This window comes from Rhopalosiphum padi, chromosome 4 (assembly GCF_020882245.1).
Source record: "Rhopalosiphum padi isolate XX-2018 chromosome 4, ASM2088224v1, whole genome shotgun sequence".
Lineage (NCBI taxonomy): Eukaryota > Metazoa > Arthropoda > Insecta > Hemiptera > Aphididae > Rhopalosiphum > Rhopalosiphum padi.
In genome coordinates this window covers 169,638-190,808 of record NC_083600.1, presented here as the reverse complement: position 1 = coordinate 190,808, position 21,171 = coordinate 169,638, and the positions used below count along the sequence as shown (strand labels likewise).

The 21,171-nt window shown below is 24.9% G+C and overlaps 1 long non-coding RNA gene across 1 annotated transcript; it reads right to left on the bottom strand.

The window, feature by feature from the left end:
• Positions 1 to 253: 253 nt before the first annotated feature.
• LOC132929624 (uncharacterized) lies at positions 254 to 1,561 on the bottom strand. The gene is made up of 3 exons (XR_009662126.1): positions 1,418 to 1,561; positions 1,278 to 1,358; positions 254 to 1,209 (listed from the first exon to the last, which is right to left on the bottom strand). It is a non-coding gene; the product is annotated as an uncharacterized LOC132929624 (long non-coding RNA).
• Between the last annotated feature and the right edge of the window lie 19,610 nt (positions 1,562 to 21,171).

The following is a 21,171-nucleotide window of genomic DNA, read 5'->3' as shown; positions in this document are numbered from 1 at the left end:
GGACAATCGAGAGAAACTAATTTACAATATTATACACTTTTACAGTAATAAAACCATAATCTAAAAAATTCACCTACAATCACAGTAATTTAAATAATAATAATTATAATCATAGGGATTTATATATAATTAAAAATAAATCAAAAATAAAACTTTCAGCATTGTTAAAATATAATATATATTGTATTTATCTGTATATGTATATTATGATTCAAAAAATAATAGTATACAATGACAATATTGACAGCACATACATTAAAAAATAATGAAACTGAACATTAAAAAAATATTTGAAATATTGCTTAATATAATATTATAACATATATATACAGGGTGTCCCTTGAGGATTTACACATTACGATATCTCATGAAATAATGAAAATATCATAATCTGGTTTTTAAATGAGATTCCAGGGACAAGAACTATAAATATTTTAAGTTTTAATTTATTTTGATATTTTGGTAAAAAATTTAAAAAATATATTTTTTTATTTAATTATTTTCAAAAAAAAATTAAAGATAGCCATTTTGTAGTTAATTTTTCTGAAAATATTGACGTTTAATAATTTTAATTTCATTAACTTCTGATTTTTAATATTTTTTCTAATTTCAAAAAAAACTACGAATTATTTATTACGATAGTGGTATCATTGTATCTAACATGTGGCCCGCGTGCTCTACGGTTGCAGGCAAACGCTTTCAGTGTGACTTGCAATGTTCGAAAAAATATTAAAAATCAGAAGATTAATGAAATTAAAATTATTTAACGTCAATATTTTCAGAAAAATGAACTCTAAAAAATAGCGATGTTCAATTTTTTTTAAATATTTAATTAAAAAATTTGTTTTTTTTCTTTTTTACCAAAACGTTAAAATGAATTAAAACATGAAATAATAAAACTGTAGTTCTTGTTCCTGTGAATCTTATTATAAAACCAGAATTATGATATCTCCATTATTTCAGAAGATATCACAATGGGTAAAAATCCTCACGGCACACCCTGTATAATATAAAATTAACATAGGTATATGTGTACAATAAAAATAAAATAATTTATAATTAAAGGTCGTGGAGTGCTGATACAACTTATAGGTATACTGGCATGGGCACAATGATATTATTCTTTAATGTCATTGTTTATGAACCATATAAATTATTTTACATGTATTATAATATCAGGTAAATCTATTTTGATTTGATTTATTCCGTCTAAATGAGAAACGTAGGTTTTAGTGTGGATAAAATTATTTGTATTTTAAAACGCTGTAGGTAATTACCTTTACTTACTATACGTGTATGTGTGTGTGTGCATAGGATCTTTGTAGCCGCCGAATGAAAATATAAAATTCACCAACTCGCTGTAATATATACGATGTGAAAACTATTGGATACAATTATTATAGAAATATAAGCAAACCTATAATTTTTCAATACTGAATCTGATAGTGCGCAGTCCGACAATGCACGCATTTCTTCGAGACCAGTTTTATGTTACGGCAACACGGCAACACGTGACGTTTGGAATAATATAGCCGTGTATAGTGTATACAATAATATACGCGTGTACCACTACCACACACACAAGTATAATATATTATATATTATAGGAAGTAGACTCGTCGGCAAATTTCAACGCGGCATCGAAACAACATATCGAATAATTTATTTCGCCGTAGATGACAGATTAAAATAAAAATACCCAAACACGAAATAATTTAATAAGAATTATAAATTTATTAATCAGCAGATCGATTACTATAAAATATAAATATATTATGCGTTTATTATGCAGCATAATATCTGACGTGTTCGTTTAAAAAGCGAAATCATCATCTCGTAATATATGCGTATGGATAAGGATAATATACCTAATACCCATCAATATATTCGTATCTACATATCGGTGAATTATCTACCCGTATAGGACACTGGGACGAATTTGATTATAAAAATATTCCATAGGATATACACATTACACATAGCATGATATACAAAATACGCATGTAAAATATATGGAGGTAAATATATTATATATACATTATAGGTATTATTACTATACGAGAACACATATATCCGATTACAAGACTTGTGAGTATGCGAATATTATGATATGCGTTATAATATCGGTGTTAAAACATTTTTTTCTCTATCCCATTCGTCTGGGCTATAAGTGGACTCAAATAACTGTATATACTTATTATAGCGGTGGCAAACGGAATAAATATTTTAACACATCATTTGGTATAATAATACTACCTATATTATGTATTGTAACGTGAGCTATAGAATGATTTGTTCAATTTTACACCACGGCGATAGATGCAAATGGTCGAAATCGAATATACTATATAGTAGATACATTATATTTATTAGATTATTTTTTGGAAGATGGTGATATATATAGTATATAATGTATATAATATTATATAATATAATTCATGACATGAAATTTAACTGTAATTATTAAATAAAATAGGTACGTTATTCCATATATCTATATTATTTTATAATATGTGATTATGTGTAACATTGTCACCATTTCCATGGTGACACAATGATATATTTTTAATTTTTTAGCCGTTTTAGGTGCCTCATTACTGCCGATTTATCGGGTGAGTTAGTATTAATTTCATTGGTGTAAGTACACTTAAAAAACTTGAATATTTTTCTTAAAATGTTAAAATATTTTTATTTTTAATTAGTATTTAAAGTTCAAACAAACCATCACTTCACTTCTCAGTTCTTTAGTCTATAAAATCTTTAATACATTGTTAAAGAAACATATGTAGCTATTTGATATTTATTAATTTTTTAAAAAAAAAATTTTGGGAGGAGAAAATATTTAACCGAGATAACAATAGTAAGTATTTGGCGTTTATTTTTAAAATAAAACCATTTTAGCTTTATCACGAATTATTGAAAATATTATAATAATATTATATTCTATTATATAGTGTATTAATATCTGACAATGAAATTATTTCGTTGAATTTCTAACAACTCGGTTAACCCAAAGACTTGTGCTATTTTTAATGTTTTATAATGCTTACATAGTTACATTTGGTATTTTATAAAATGCGACGCGCTTATAAATCAAGAAAATATAATGACAAAAAGAACATTTTAAATGAAAATATTATTTCAAATGCCATTTTTAAAGAAATACAATAAGTTTTTTTTTTATATTTTAACTCAAGTATAAAACAGTGACAATTTAATCCGAAACCGTATTTTAAAGGAAAAGTCTCTCTAAATTATAAGAATAAATCGCATGAAACGTTAAGAAAAGTATGGTCATTTATTACTGTAAAATATACACTCAAATTTATATTAAATGCTAATTATATTCTGAAACAATTAAAACAATAACTTACATGGTTAAAAAAATAAAATCATTACTATACCTATATGTCAGTATGTCATGGTAAAAATGTTTTACAAATTATATACATTTTATTTAAGCATTTAACATAATAATATGTCGAGTCGAAACAAGTCCCTAGGAATTATAAAAAAAAAAAATATGACCTACCTGATTCACCGGTAATGGAGTTTTCAAAAAAAAAATAATTTACTTTAATACAAATAATACTATACAGTTGAATAAGCAGCTGACAATACTATGAAGTGAATATTTTCCTACAATGAAAACATAACATTATACATATTTTATAAACAGGCAGGTACTCTAATAAATAATTATAGGTAAGTATCGAGTATAAAAGTTACAATTTGTCAATCTCTTGCTATATTAGACAAATATACTCTTGAAATTCTTTATTTATGTATATTATTATAATTTATAAGTAATATTTATTTATAATTTTGTACATGATATATTGAACTTACTTTTACCAAAATAATCACATTTATTATAATAATAACAGAGGGCAAATAACAGTCCTCCAGGGGCGTAGCCAGGATTTTCTCATGGGGAGGGGGGGTTGCCAAAATTTTTTGGTAAACTTACCTATATTTATATAAATCCCTAAAAGCTTAGCATTACTCCATGTAGCAGAAATTTTTTTACACGAATGTATAAAACATAAATAACTTAAGTATTGACATTATAGGTACTATATTTACTAATATAAAGATTTATAATTTATACTACACCTTTTTAATTAATTAATGTATTAAGTATTTATAATTAGTTATTAATCATTTATTAATCATTAATTAACGTATATAATTATACAAGTAACAAATACATATTATATAGAATATAATCAAAACTTTTATTAACGAAATATTTGATGGCCAGTTTAATTGTTTTGATGATAGATTTTTTTTGGTCAAAAACTAAAAAAAAATGTCATTATCAAGTTTAAAGTTTTTCAATCTTGAAAAATATTTCTGCCATTTTTTTAGAGGTTTTCAAAAACTCATGGGGGGGTTGTGACCTGATACCCCCCCTCCCCTTGGCTACGCCCCTGCAGTCCTCTATATATGAAATTAAATTAAATAAATAAATAATATATTATGTATTATTGAGATAATTAAACATCCTAAATATAATAGGACGATAATATAAAGAAAAGTATACACTTTTAATTGTTTAAAATTATATGTATATTTATATATGTATGATGTTTGCTACTTATAAGTTATAACTACTATGTACTCATTGTAATATCGTTACTTTTATTATTATTTTAGGATTAAAACTTTAAATTATATCATGCTGAAGTACCTCCGATGGGTGGTCTCTTCCCTCTGTCTTTCTCTGTCTACTGTTCTATTTTATCACTTAAGCTTATTGTTCATTAATTGTAACAGATTGCGTAATATAAAATTTTGTTAAAAAAAAAAAAAAAAAAAAAAATTATATGATATCGTATTTTTTTTATACTCATATAAGCGCATAGTACCTAACGTAGTAATAGGGGCACTAGGGCTTTCGGGTAGGAATGACGGTATTATTTTTTTACATCGATATTTCGGCGTATGACATTTTATACCAGTACGAGTGGATATACTGAAAATATCGTTAAACCGATATTTTGATAGAGTAATTTCGGTATTTTCAATTATTTAGGTAATACAAATAATTATATTATTATTTTTTTTTTGCGTGAATCGTGTACAAAGGGAAACTTTGTGCTCGTATGAGCAATCCTTATTAAAAGCAACAGTATATAATACAATTTATAATTTAATTTATTTTTTATTAAATGTACAAAAACTACAACCATAGCTTCATTATTTTGTGTACTTATTTATTAAATAATTTATATACGTATAAAGATTAAAGATCAATAATGAATATTTTATAAAATTATTTCAAAACAAATTTAGAGTTCATACTTCATAGATAAAAATATGAGTTTTTCTGCGTGCTCTGTTGATAGAAATGATCTATGATCGGTAATTATATATATTGCCAGCACAACTAAACATCATATCACGTTCGCTCGGAACAGTATAGTACCCTGTACTCGTAAATATTTTTACCAAGTATTGCCAAAGTTGTAAATTTATTTTGAAACACTTTAAGTGGTGCCATGATAATTTCCCTTTGGAAATTTTGTAGAATTTAAAAATAGAATAAAATATTAAATAACTTATTTTGATATATAGTTGATATACCATGTTCAATATTTCTATATTTTCAACAATTTTGATATATTTGATTTTTCGATATTTTGGTATTATTGGTATATTTGATATTTTTGGTAAATTGTTTAAAAAAAAGACGGTATACCGGTATATCGACCTCAAATCGGTATATCGGTATAACGGTCACCCTTACTTTCGGGTAATATTAGTACCTACTCTATATAAATCTCGTTAATACCTTTAATAATTTATAGTATAGATTATTATTATAATATTATTATTGTTTATTTTTGTGTCCGACAAGTATTGGAATTAAGAAAGTAGATATATCGTATCACTATAATATGTGATGTACCTAGATAATATTGCAGTTGAACACATTAAATAAATAAAACGTTTAATAATAATCAACCGATGCACCGTGATGGTGTAGGCTTGATGGAAATACATATACGCAGTAGGTAGGTATACGATTGATTATTGTTGTAAATATTGTAATATGTACGGTGTACTGTCTTTACCAATTATATTATTGTATTATATATAAAGCCAAGAAGGTATAGTGTTGCACATCATTGGTATATATACACCCGAGAAGTATTTAGGTAGGTAGGTATTTTATATTTTTCCACATTTAGTACCTAATTAATTTATTTTATTTAATATTTTTTAATGACTTATGTCATATAATTTGGCTTAAGTCATGACGAATGATAAAGATATACATACCTATTAAATAAAGATGATTTTAGCGAACAAAAATGTATACTTGATAATAATATACCTGTTAAACAAATAATATGACGTAAATACTCAATATAAATTAATATATATTATAAATATTGAGAAATGTAATTATTTTGAATTAGGTACGTACTAATTATTTTATAATGATTTATTTTAAATGTTAGTAGTTACTATAGTTAGTATACATACAACACCTGTTTTAATAAGTTTAATATAATTGGCGACAATCCAACGTCTGAAATACTTTGTGAAAGTGTGAATTTATAATATTATCTTAACGAAAATAATTATTATAATGCGTGTGTACGTATTCCTGATATATTTAACGATACATTACTGGAAAAATAAGTGTGTGGACTTAAAGATCATTTTAAAATTTAAATATTTATCCAAGAATATTCATGTGATTTCTTACCAGTAAAATTTGCTATCTCATAATAAAAAATTATTTATGTGTTAAATTATTTTAATTTTACATGTACCTATATTTATTTTGTTCTATAATATAAAATGTCAGACTTTTTTTACATTGTAATTTAATATTTTAATAAAATAAATTTTCAAATTTCTTTGATAGGTTGTAATAATAACTATCGTATTTTCAATTTTTGAAATTTATTTATAACTTTTAAGATATATTTTAGATTCTGAGTTAATCATCAATCGAATAGTATACATATTTTTTTTACAGTGTGCACTTGTTGGTGATAAAAAAATTTTAAGTAGATCCATTGAAAATTTCATCAAGCCATTACTTTATAGACGAAATAAATATTTGACTTTTACAAAACAAAAAGAGTCAGGAAAAATATAAACAAAATATACTATGTAAAATAATGAAATAATGTAAAAAAACGGAAACCTAATCAATCGATTTAGGTATAGAATATTATAGAATATAGATACTAATAATAGTTTCTTTTAATATACATACTTTGGTACCTATGCATTTAATAATTCGACATTTATTTATAATATTTTCACGTTATACAGAATATAGATACAAATGATACAATGTATTCTTCCTTGTGACTCACTTAATTATTAATATCTCAATGAAAATTCTTTGTATTAAGTATAACAAATACATACATAGGATCCCGCCTCTGAAATTTCTTACTCCAGAAAAATAATTTAAATCAATATTTTATGGTTTTTACGACTTATATTTGTATTATTATATGACTCTTGAAAAAATCCTGTGTGCATTACTGAACACGAATTTAAACAATTTTAAATAATTAAGCAAATAGGATTTATTTTATTCTTTTATGAGTTACCTTTTTATCTACGTACTTTTTACTTTGACAGTATAATGGTTATACACCATATAAAATGTATTTAATTTAACTAGGCAATGTTGGTAATAGTCTTTAAAAATTTACACGTTGAGGATGTAAATTAATTATATTCAACAACTTAAATATATTAATAATGCAAGAACGGAGTTAATTTTGTATGAGTGAAAAATAATTTAAATAAATTAACTTAGGATGTGCAGGATCTATAATGCAAGAACAAATGTTCAGTTTGGACATAACAGTTTTAATAATAAATAAAACAAAATATACATTTGACGTTTTGACCACTGACAAAAAAAGGGTCATTCTGATATTGCATAATCGACCGTTTATACCATTACAGTTGAAAGCATTTTTTATAATATTAATGATGGCGTATGTATAATTTTTTGTGTAAAGCATGAAAATCCTACAGTAGAATATAAAAGAGTGAACCCTTTGATGCTTGGGAACACATTAAGAAATTGCATTTCCAAAAGCCGGATGTAAAAAAATAATAATAAATAAACTCATCTCTTTCATCTGTTTAATGACAGGTGTATTAGTCTAAATTGAAATTTATGCTAGCGACTGTATAATAGGGGGGAAATAAATAGTTGGATATAATATATTGTATATATAGGTACATTTGTTCATGTTTTGTGCTCATGATGTTCTGCGGGATTTAACAAAAAAAAAAAAACAGACAAACAAACGCAATAGGAAATATCATATTGCTAAGATTAAAGGTTTCGAGGTCAAAAGCCAATTTTCGTAATTGGCCTCGTCAACAGTTATGAATAGGGTCCGATAAAATAGGGTTTCGAAACCACTGCGCGCGTTACAAAAGGCATTCGCGTGGAGTAGCCATAGTGAGTATATCATATGTATTTGAATATTGATAACTGCGGCGCGTATGTGGCCAAAGAAAATATGAAAATAAAAATGAGAGTTCTCGTATGCGATATTATTACTTACATATACTGCATGAGAAAAAAATATGACCAGTTCAATCCGAACCGGAGCAAAATCACAATAATGAACGTCATTAAAAAGTATTAAGATTTAAATTACTTTCCATCATATGAGACCATTTCGCGTATACAATTATAAACAATGGATTATAATATTATGATAATGCGAGAAAGGCAAAGTATTATAACTGCTAGATATAGGTATAATATTATTATATATAAACAGGTATATACATTTTTAATAATTAAAAATACATTCTTCATACGTAGATACACTAAATAAAAAAGTTGTTATCCGACTAGATAATTGCATACAATTAGAATTATATACGCAATTTGTTAAAATGAAAATTACCAAAAATAACTAATTTTTCCATTTTTCTATAGATTTATTAGTCTATAAAAGATAATGCGCGTTGTAATTTAAGAATATCTTAAGTTTTCTTTATTAAGACATTTTGATAGGAATAATAATAATATTTAGATGCTTAAAAGTTTTATAATTCAATCAAAAATACTTGTATAATGTATATAGTACAGATATAGGTTCATATAATATTTTCGTAATATTCTTAAAAAAACTTTCATTTACAATATCTCGAAAATAAAACATAAAATAGACATGTGTAGTTTCATATTATACAGATATTTTAATTAATTTAATAGCAAACTAAAATATTTATTTTTAAATCTAAAATGTCTCTAGGTTGAATTTAGTTTTTATCGTGAAAGGGCATAAAATACGTTGTTGAAAATCCAGTATGGTCATCCGCTGCATAATATATTTTAATAGCGTTTGACGTGATTCATTTTGATATTTGACGCAAAGCGTCACTCACTATGTGACGTTAAGGTCCTATACGAATCGAGTAATGGTCTTCCTAATTCAATTTAAATGAAGAAATTTAAATTGATGAACTTGCTAAATTAATAATTGAATGCTAAGTTGCTAAGTGTAATGTTTTCTGCGTATTGAACAATATATTGACAATGTTTATAGTATTGAAATGTAATAGTTTTAAAAATCTAAACATTATAATATTATATATTTTTAATAAATTGTTAATTGAAACAAAAATATGTTGATATAAAAACGTTTTAATACTTTAAATAAGATCATATGCATATAAGAATATAGTAATTACGAGTATATATATTAATGTTATATATATACTTAAATACATTTTGTACTGGGCATATTATGAATTTATTAGGCGTAATAAATTATTTATATATTCTTGTATTTCATTTTTAAAATACCAACTATTATTAGTTTTAATTTCAAGATTATAAAATTATTGATGTTTGTACGTTATGCACGTGATGTTAGTACTTAAAAATATAGATGTTATTATAAATATTCTACACAAAATAATATATAGCTGGTACCTACCAAATAGTAATAAAAAATCATAGTTCCAAATTTTAAAATAAGATAGATCAGTATTGCAAAATATTAAAATAATATCAATGAAATGTCTTTAATATTCTTTTTTTGATATTATATACATAACTAATAATTATTTGTTTGTAAAAATGTCTTTATCGATATTTTTTTTCTCAAGCTAATCATATTATATGTTCGATATACCGATATTTAGAATAATTTAATGCTTATAAGTCATACACTTCGTTCAATGTACAATATCTATATATTGAAGTATTCCAAAAATTTTCCGCTTTACAAAAATAATTAAAAGTATTTTTTTAAATAATTAGTATTTTACGTTAAACAAATCATGCTGTGTTTTATCCAACGTTGATATTGTGTTCATTAAAACCTATTTAGTCATCCACTTTAAACTAAGTTCAATATTATATAAATAGTATACTATCTACCTAATCCAGGCCTCATGTATGTGAATTCATCAACACATACATATAAAAAAATATATTAGGTATGCCTTGAAAATTACATATTTGTTTCAACCTAAGACTTAACGAAGGACAACTTTAACGACCTCTGCAGGCAGTAGCAGATCATTAATTGAAGATTATTATTATAGTCATTATTATCGTCAGCAAAAAATATATATACATAATAAATTAATATATATGTATGAGTTTCTAACCACATTTGTGGGACAAAACTGTTGAGAATTTTAAATATACCGTCATTCTGAAAACCAAAACTAAGACGAACAATTTTGTTCAGAAAATAATTTTAATATATTTGTTATGGAATTAAGGAATCCATTAAGAAATAAGACATTAACTTCATAACTAAACAAATTCATTGACTATTTTTTTTTCCAAAAAATATAAATGATACGCTGAATTAATGCTATGGGATGTATATATCAAGTTATATCATAATTACTTAATAAGTCTATGATTTAAGATTTTATAAAATGTTTTTAAATAATATACATTTTGAAATACGTTTACTTATAGTCGTACAAATTTTATGATTTAATCAAACGAAGATGAATAATTAATGAAAATTTTTTTTTATTAGTACCTACCTATTTATGATTTACTATTTTATTTCGACATTACGATATGAAATGTTTTGTTAGGTATTTTATTCAAATTAAATATAAATAGTTATAATTGACTATTATAATATTACTGTAGTAAGTTTTAAATGACAATTTTATGTTTTTTTTTATAAACTGCGATTTCTGATTAATAAAAGGTGTTTTAAGTTAGTAAATAACCTTTAATAAATTATATTATTATTCCTTAAATAAAACATTACAATACTTTCATCATAGACTAGAATTTTATTTGGTTATCGATCGGACAAATAACGTTTAACAAGAACACGCTATCTAAACTATGTATACTATATACTATATATATTATATACACACACCTATATATTTACTGTTGACTTTTGTGTCTTCTTTGAAAGTTTTCAATCAACACTTGTGGTCTAAGATACTGTGATTTGATTTTTCAACCAAATTGCTTTCACCATAGCGTAAACCTTCATTTATTAATAATCACGAATTGAAATGTTGAATGCTTGAAACATTAATACATTCATTCGTCGGACGTGCCCGATTTATAAACACAATTGACACCAATGTGGTTGCAGTACTCAAAAATAACGTGTCTCTATTATCATATATAATATATATATATATATATACCTATATTATAAAATATTATAAATTTAAAATGTTTGCTATTCTACTCCCTAAAAAACACGATAGTAACTTCAAAATATATGACTTGAATTTAGGAAAAATACATATAAAATTATGATAAGACATTTTTTTATTTTCTAAAAATAGCAATTAAAACATTCATTGAAAAAATACTTGTTATTTAAAAATGTAATATTTTATTGATACCTATTATATTCAAAGTATATATTAGTACTTTGAGAATATTAAATATTCTGTCCATACGAGTCATACGACTAAATTACATTTATTAAACATAAATCACATTTCACCATTAGTCAATTTTTGTGTAATTGGTATACATAAAGATAGTTATTATAAATGATTTATTTTCTACAGGATCGCGATGTTTGGACAGTTTCCAACTTAAATATCGTACACACACACACACACACACACACACACACACGCACTATACATACAAAGATGCTTAAAGTATTATATCTGAATACCGAGGTATACCGCATATACATGAATTGGAGAATTAATAATTATTATTTTATATCAAAACCTGTTTTTACGTGCATATTAAAATATACTTATATATATATATGTTAATATCATTCACATTTAATTTAATTTTCTTATGCAAAATTTGACTATACCATGAGAGCAAATGTACAGGAAGAAATTTGAGTTCTCGGACACCCATCATTTTTACTTCATTGAATATAGGTATAATTAAATATAAAACAAAATATTGCAACTTGCAACATCAAAGAAGTTCAGTATTGGTAATATTTAAGATATCTTTGTAAGGGAAAATTCGGTATAAAAAAATAATATTTTTATTTAATGCATATTTTTTTTATAGGTATTCTAAGTTGAAGTGTGTACTAAACTACAGCTTTAAAATTTAAAAAAATAAATACACCTTAGACTTAAAAAATATTACCTAATGATAACCACATTATACATTAATACGTAGGTCAATGTGAGCGCGCTTAATATTATAACCCTGTACATAGAATGATATTTATGTTGTTGAAATACCTTATCATAAGATTATATTTCTTCTTTATTGGTATCTAAATAACATCCATAGAGTTTTTGACGCTATTATTAAATTCATCCATTTATCTCAATTATCAACAATATGACCTTCCATTTTTGCATTCCTAGGATTTTAAAAATTCCTTCTATACGTGTATATGTAGCCACTGTTTTCGTGGTCTGTCAGATATAATTACTTCTGTACCTAAATAAAAATTTGATGTAGTTTTCTCGGAGAAGATATTTTTGGATTTTAAAAACTTTTATAAAGCAAATTAGACTTTTTCTTACGTGATGAATTATTATTGGTACTGAATAGGAAGTCTATATAGTTAGTTTGAATATTTTGACTTTGTCAACGACTATTGAATCCACCTTGTATTCGAATAGCTTACTATTAAGAAATTGTTTTAACATGGCACAAACTACAGTTCCAATACATTAACCCTATTCTTGTTGTAGATGTTTCAATAAGAGAAATAACTGGATTTATATTGCATTCTTTATTTATGGATTCACCTAGAATTTTCAAATCATCCATAACAACTAGTATTTGTACTTGGTTTGTTATATCGCGTTATATAACCATATCTTAATATATTTTTTTATGGTAAATATCTTATATAAAGATCTATATTTTTTATGTAAACTTAAAAAGTCAGGTTTGCCACAGTATAGTGTGCTGTCTACCCTCATCTAGTATTTCATCACATAACCGTTTACAGTGTTAACACTAATTTCGTATAAAATAAATGTATCATAGTTTAGGTTAGGCATTTTTGTATTTACAGTAAAAATATGCAATTATATGTGCATTATACTTCACATATACCAAATAAAAAATATGGACAAGTGAGTACTGCTCTGCTATACTGTAATGGATATGTTAAGTTTAAATTCAATGATAATACAGTAATTATACACGATAATTCGAAATTGAGGAGACCGAGCTAGGGGAATAGGTACATATATTTTATTTATTATTTATCACATGTAATTTATTAAATTATTTATTTTATTATTTTATTTATTATACCTATTATACATTTAATTACAATCATTTATACTTTACGGGACCCATATTCAGACTGGCTACGTTTTATTCGATTTCAACAACTGTTTATCCATCGCAAAGGTTTATTTTGGTAAAATTATATAATTAAAGTCTAGATTAGGTAGATTTAGTAGAAATAAGCTAAATGATAATATTTTATCGTCGTCGTTATATGTTTGATCGTGAGTACATAAAATGGGTTATTTATATGACCATATCTTTATATATATAATTGTTTTTAACAAAATTCGAATTATAAAGGTTCTGTCAAAAAAAAATTAGAATGGTAAAGCATCTACTTCCGGCAGAAATTTCTAATTAACGATGGGGGGGGGATACATTTAAATTATGTATAATCTTCTTATTATAGAAGAACCAAGAGTTTTGTTCGATATTCGGAGTTTTTCGAATTACGGAGGTTAGAATTATTAAGAGACGATATTGTGTATCATTGTATACGAAAAAGAATTCTGAGCGGAGACAGTCTATCATCTTATATCATAAAAAGCATATTTCATGTCATATTTTTTACGAGTATATTGCTGTTGTAGGAAAAGAAATTTATTTTATTATTATAGTGCTTGTATTGTAGGTAGTTTGAATTATTTTTTGCCAAAAACGTCGCATTTGAAAATATCATTGTATGTATAAAATATAATAATAATATAATATATAAAAGTTTTATGTCCCCATAAATAATGTTTTTGAACTAAAACATAATGAAGTAATGAATATAATATCGTTATTTATATTTAAAATATGTAATTTCGTACAATTTTAACATAAAATACCTATAGAAAAAATTATGCAAAAATATATTAAAGATTTTTTGGTTTCAATATGAAGTACTAAATATACCAAAAATAAGGAATTTTATGTATTGAATTATTTTCAAACCTTAGCTATATAAATTATATATTTGATATATTATCTTTAACATTTTAACTGCAACAATATATTAGTTTTAATAATTTTGACGAATTTCATAAAAGTTTAACTTAAAATATATAATAAAAATAAAACTGTGCCTATGTAGTTTTAATAATGTCATATGCAGATACTCGTACAAGAAAAATGTATTTGGGATCTTGTATTAAATTTTCAAGGATTTTGATCTATAATTTTAAGAAATAAAACAAAACAAATTAAAATTAAAATTAAAAATATCTATGAATAAGTTTAAAACCATTTAAGATCATTGTATGATATATAAAGAATGATATAAAAATTTGGTAAGAATTTCAAATATTTACAAATATTCGTTTTTTTAATTACATCAAAACATCAAAAATGGAATAGGATAAATATAATTTAATATGAAATGTCGTAAAAATTTGAAAACTTTAGAAAAGTTTTGTGTAAAACGAGTTTTCGACAAAATTGTTCTGTATCAAAACCAATAACCTTGGATTCTTGAAATATCACACAATATTTAAATTTCTAATGTCTATAAAAAATAACGTGACTATAATTTTTACAGATCTATAAGATTAACTTATATGGGATCATCATTGTATTCAATTTATTTTCAAGTATTTTGATAAAGCAAAAACAATTTTATTTATATATCTATAATTAAAAAAATAAAACAAAAAAAATAATTAAAATATTAATAAATAATTCTAAGTTAAAATATTTTGAAAATTATTTTATGCCTAGAATTTTATCATAAAACCTTTTATTAAAATTAATTTTTTGATAATAAAAGTTTTTATTAGAATCTGGATATGCTTCGTGTTTTTCCTTTTTTTGTCCCCTGTTATGTTAAAAAAAAACGGGAAATTTTTAATTTTAAACTCTTTAAATTGTATAAAACAAGGCTAATTTTCGATTCAAATCCACATTAAAAACTGAAAATCGAATATTTTTTTTCAATTTTTTATTGTGTATACATACACAGCCATATACAAAATAATCAACATTGTAAAATCAATACATCTATTATCGTTTCGATCAGAATCTAAAATATCTAAATCATTTGTATTAGAACCAGCTGGTTATTTATTACGATTTGTGCGTGCAATTAATCAATTTTTTTAATAAGAATTGTATAATTAACTTAGTTATTCTTAATCCTAAATTATCAGTATTTATTCTTAAAATTTAAAATTTTTTGTTTTTCCTAGGATATGACCAATTTTATTACAAAATAGAAGTTACTCTGCAATATATTATAACCAAAATCATTCATAATGTTAGATTTTTTTAGACACATTAAATATGAACAGTCTAGATATGAGGAGAAATTTTAGTGATTTGAAGCTCTCATATAATTGGTCAATTATATATTTACAGCCTATAAATGCTTATTTATTTTTAAGTTTTACTTTCTTCGTTTGTCTACATTTTTTTTCCAACTTTAAATCTAACTCAAAAATAAAAGTATGCTCTGATGCTATCTGTAAATAAAAACCTTATGATTAGCTAATGCTAACCAAATTGATTTATTTGATTTTAACTTTATACTTATTAATTCTTTTTGTAATTATACTATTAGATTTTATTATTTTCATTATTCTGATATGTATGATTTTAAAAATGTTGTTGGACATAAGCTTAAATATACGAATAGGTAAATAAATAAAAATAGAATAATAAACATGTACATATACGTTAGCCACAGCAGTATTGTCTCTCTCTTTCACACACGTGCGATCATCGAAATGAGAGAGTGTATGTTATGACACGGGCACGATTTTCGTGTAATATTGATATTGCCATCCAACGAGCGCGGTGTGTACCGACAAGGAGTGATACGAGCCTGTATTATAATATAGTGTGGCCCCGAGTCATTTTCGAACGGGGATAAATTACCCCGCACCCGGCAACGCAGAGAAAACGTTATGAGCACAGCATCGTTGCATGGGAATAATGGTTTGATCGTAAAATCTATATACACACATATCCCATTATAACGAATTTATCTGTCTCCGTATCTATACTACACGCGCGCGCGCACACTCACACACACACACATACTCACATGTACAATATAGAAAATAATAATCAAGAAATGTATATATGTATGGGACGTCGCGGTCGGAGCGAAAAATTATTGTTGTTATTATCGCGGCAGCGGAGTCTCACGTTTTAGATCGAAACCCATGGTCGCGCGCACACACACCGGTTGCTGTTGGTGCCGCACGGAGACGTGTAATAAAGTCTCGAAATGGTCAATTAAAAAGCGAAAAAATTATACGAATATAATGATAATACAACGAATATATATATTTATTATACGACCGGTAGGTATATGTATATATAACATAATAGACTATATTATATTTACAGTTCTTTAGGCGTCTACAGTAGGTATATTATATACTCATTGTGTGTACGAAGGAATAATAAACGACCGAAAAAACATAATATTATCATAATATGTATAAATAATGCATTAATCTGTTGCAGCGCGAGCGCACACACGAACGCACACACACACACACACACACGTGGGGACAAAAATAATTATTACGTCGGTCATGCAAGCTGCGGTGTGTCTAATTACTCTGTTTGACCAAAGACTACGTTCATGAAAAAAAAAAGTTTACGATTCGTGACACGGTCAGTGATTATATGCCATCGCACGGGTGCAGCATATACCTATGTATATTATATAGGTACATTTAAAGTAACGTATAGGAACATATAATATATAATATACAGGGTGATTCATCAAGCATGTATACCCTAATTTTTTCAGTTATTGAGATTTTTTATAAAACTTAAGGCATAGCAATATAAACTTCTATTTTTCAAACGAAGACCCCACTCATTTATACTGTAAATTATTTAGTGAATTTTTTTTTTAATTTTGATGCACCTCTACCTAATTAAAAATTAAAAACTTCAGTTATATATCTTAAAATGTTTATACAAAGAATATATTATAAGTCATTAAAAATAGTTGTTATATTGGATCTTGTATTTATTATACTTTATTATACTATCCTTACCATTTTTACAAATTATAAATGTCGATAGATTAATATTAACTACTAATATTTTCAAGTTACCGTAGCCCTGATATTTTACAAATATATTATAATGATATACGGACCTGTTGTACTTAGTACACCAAAAATGTTTAGAAAAATCATCCGCTAACATAACTAAAAGTTAGTATCTCCAAAAGACACTCCTTTATAATCTATCCTAAAAATAGAACAAAATATTTCGAGTATTTGAAAACATGGTCTTAAGAGTATTTAAAAATTCCAATAATCAGATTTTGAATAACTGTATTATTGAAGAAAAAATGGGCAAGCAGACTTGGTGAATCACTCTGTATATACATAATATAATACATTTATATACCCATCTATGCGCATCTTACATACGTGGCGTAGAAATGCGGTTGACCGTGGGACTTGTCCGACAGCTCGCGTATTAATTCTTACACACAATTAACTCATCCGCGCTAGGGACTTCAATAACTTTATGTATAATATGTATGTATTCGCAGTTGGTTTATATTATACACATCATAATATTATATTAAATGCGCTATATGTACGAGTGACCCGTGAATCGTATATACTAATATACACATATACATATATATTATATATACGAGGGGGAGGTGACTGGTTCCGGTGACGGACTTGACTTACACGCTTGTATATCTGTAAGACCATAGAAACTGCCACGCATAATATTATAATATATCCCAATTACATGTTTATACATAAAATATAGGTATATATATATATATATTTTTATTTTTATTTTATAGGCACATCCTCAAACGCCGCCGTAGCTCTTCTATTTCTCCGGTCATTCTGAATCGCGCATATATGACTTCCTTATATACAATGGTATATATAACACTATACGGTAAATATTTTATATACGTTTCCAGTGCAGGTATGCCGCGTTTAATATTAATTAAATATTGTAGACGCACGGCATCCGATTTTATGTGATATTTACGACACGTGTAACACACATAGATTTGTCAATAGTTTACTCGATATATGGAAACTTCAAATTTCGTTGACTTTCCTATATCACAGGGGTACGAAACTATTAGTTTTAACTTAACATCTAGTATTATAACATTTATAACCGAGACTATTAGTTCTGCGAAAGCGATAAAAAAATATAAATGAAATACTATAATAATATTTGTGCATTCCATGTTATATTATATTTTCTAAAAATAAATACAATATTCAGAATTTAGAATAGTAATTTACGGATAGTTGTGTTAAACTAAAAAAATTAAAAAGTCAGGTTATTCATACACTGTATAATATATATATATGTAATAATATAAAATTACATTTCAAATTATATAAATAAACTTAAAGACCAATAATAACAATTATAATAATACATTTACCCTATTCATTTGAATATAGTCATTTTTAACAAGGTAAAAACCTTTTTTTTACTATAGAAATCCGTAGTTGTGTAAGTAAAATTTTTATTTATAGTTTTATACATTATTATTGACACTAAATACATTTTATTCTTTTAATAGATTATATCTCTAGTGAAAATAAATAAATATTATCAATTGTTTTTAGTAAAAAAAAACTTAAACAATTAAAAAAAACTTATTGTGTTTAAAATTTAAATTTAAATAAATTATGAAAGTTTTAAATGATTATTATATGTATATAAAATATACGTAAAACTTTTATTTCTATGAAATTTTAAAGTTTATAGATAAATGTATTTTATAATATATATTATATAAACTAGAACTATATAACTATTTAAGTGTAAAATACTAGTTAGAGAAATAAAATAAGCGCTTTTAACATTCCAAAGTATAACACTGTTGGAGTGTTGGGCTGTAGTATAATAATTATTATTACTTTTTATGATATAATTTGAATATTAATATTATGAATAATTGAATATATTTGTTTACTATTAGGTACAACATTTAGAATATTGAATATTCGTAGTGAAAATTCACAATATTTAGAAGTGTTGATCCAGGGGGGGCACTAAGGGCAAGTGCCATCCCCGTTAGAAAAAAATAATACATATTAACAAACATAAATTTGTATCATATTATTTTTTTTGGTGGGGGGGGCTATATCTAATATCTATATTATATAATTTTTCTTATAAAGTGTCCCGACCGTAAATACATGCTGGATCCGCCTTTGGTGTTGAGCACTTAATAAATTAATGATTAATGAACAATTATTAATAAAATTATTCAGGATAAAGTTACAAAACCAGGTTAGTAATAAATATTTACAGTATTTTATTAAAAATCAAAAGCATAATGTAAAAAAAAATAATCATATAGATATTACTTAAAATTACAATTTATTTATGGTTGCATAGATTTTTTTTGTATGAGAATTATAATTGACAACAGTTTTATAATAATAGCTATAATTCTGTATGTATACAAGTTTATTAAATTTAGCAAAATAACTTTTTATTTGCATGTTAGATTATATAGTGATTTTAGAGTAGGTATTGCATGTCGTATTTATATTTTATGAATTATGTATATTATAATTAGAATTCGTACTCTGGTAAATGGTAACCATTGAATACTGTTTATAATAACAATGAATAAATTAGAAGTATATTATTATATTTAGGTGTATATGTATTATATCTCAAAATGAATTTAACTAATCTGTCAAAAAGTTTAATATTCCTACCCTGATCATTTATTATCCCAAAACCAAACTATTATATTATGTCATAATAACTCATAGCCATAGATATATACGGATATAGTTTTGAAGTGTGTAACCATTAATTAATCAGTTTTATTTTTCAACAAAACAAATATTAATTTCTTAATGAAACTAAAAGTGTAAATCCATAAATAATTTTAGTATAGGTACATATACAATATGAACAAAACAGATTATCTTTTTTTACATTTGTTTGAAATATATTTATAAATAGATACAGGACTGCAGCTTAACCAACTTTATGTGAGACTTTTAAAAATGTAAAAATACCTCTACTTTGATCCTACGTTTCTACAGAGTTTTTTAATAAATAAATAAATAAATAAATAATTCGATGTTATAGGGTTTTTATTTAGGAATTTTATTTGTTGTTTTTACATACTTTCATAATGAATAATCAGACAAAAATTGCATTTTTTTATCTTTATCATTTTTGTTATGAATTAAATATTTATATTTTGCTAAAAATAACAAATTTTTATATTAAATGATGTTGTAATTTAAAAAATATGAACAAATCAATAATAGGTACCTTCTATAGTTTAATAAAAAACATTGCATCACTTGAATTACCTATGTATATTATGTATATTTAAAATTTAAATAAAATCATTTTTTTTCCATGTTTGAACCGACGGCGCCGTGGGAACTGCTTTCGCATTACTTCCACGGCAAATAAAATAATTATATGATATAGATATGTCAAAATAAATCTAATCTACAAAGCATTGAGAATATAGAGCACTTGTAAAA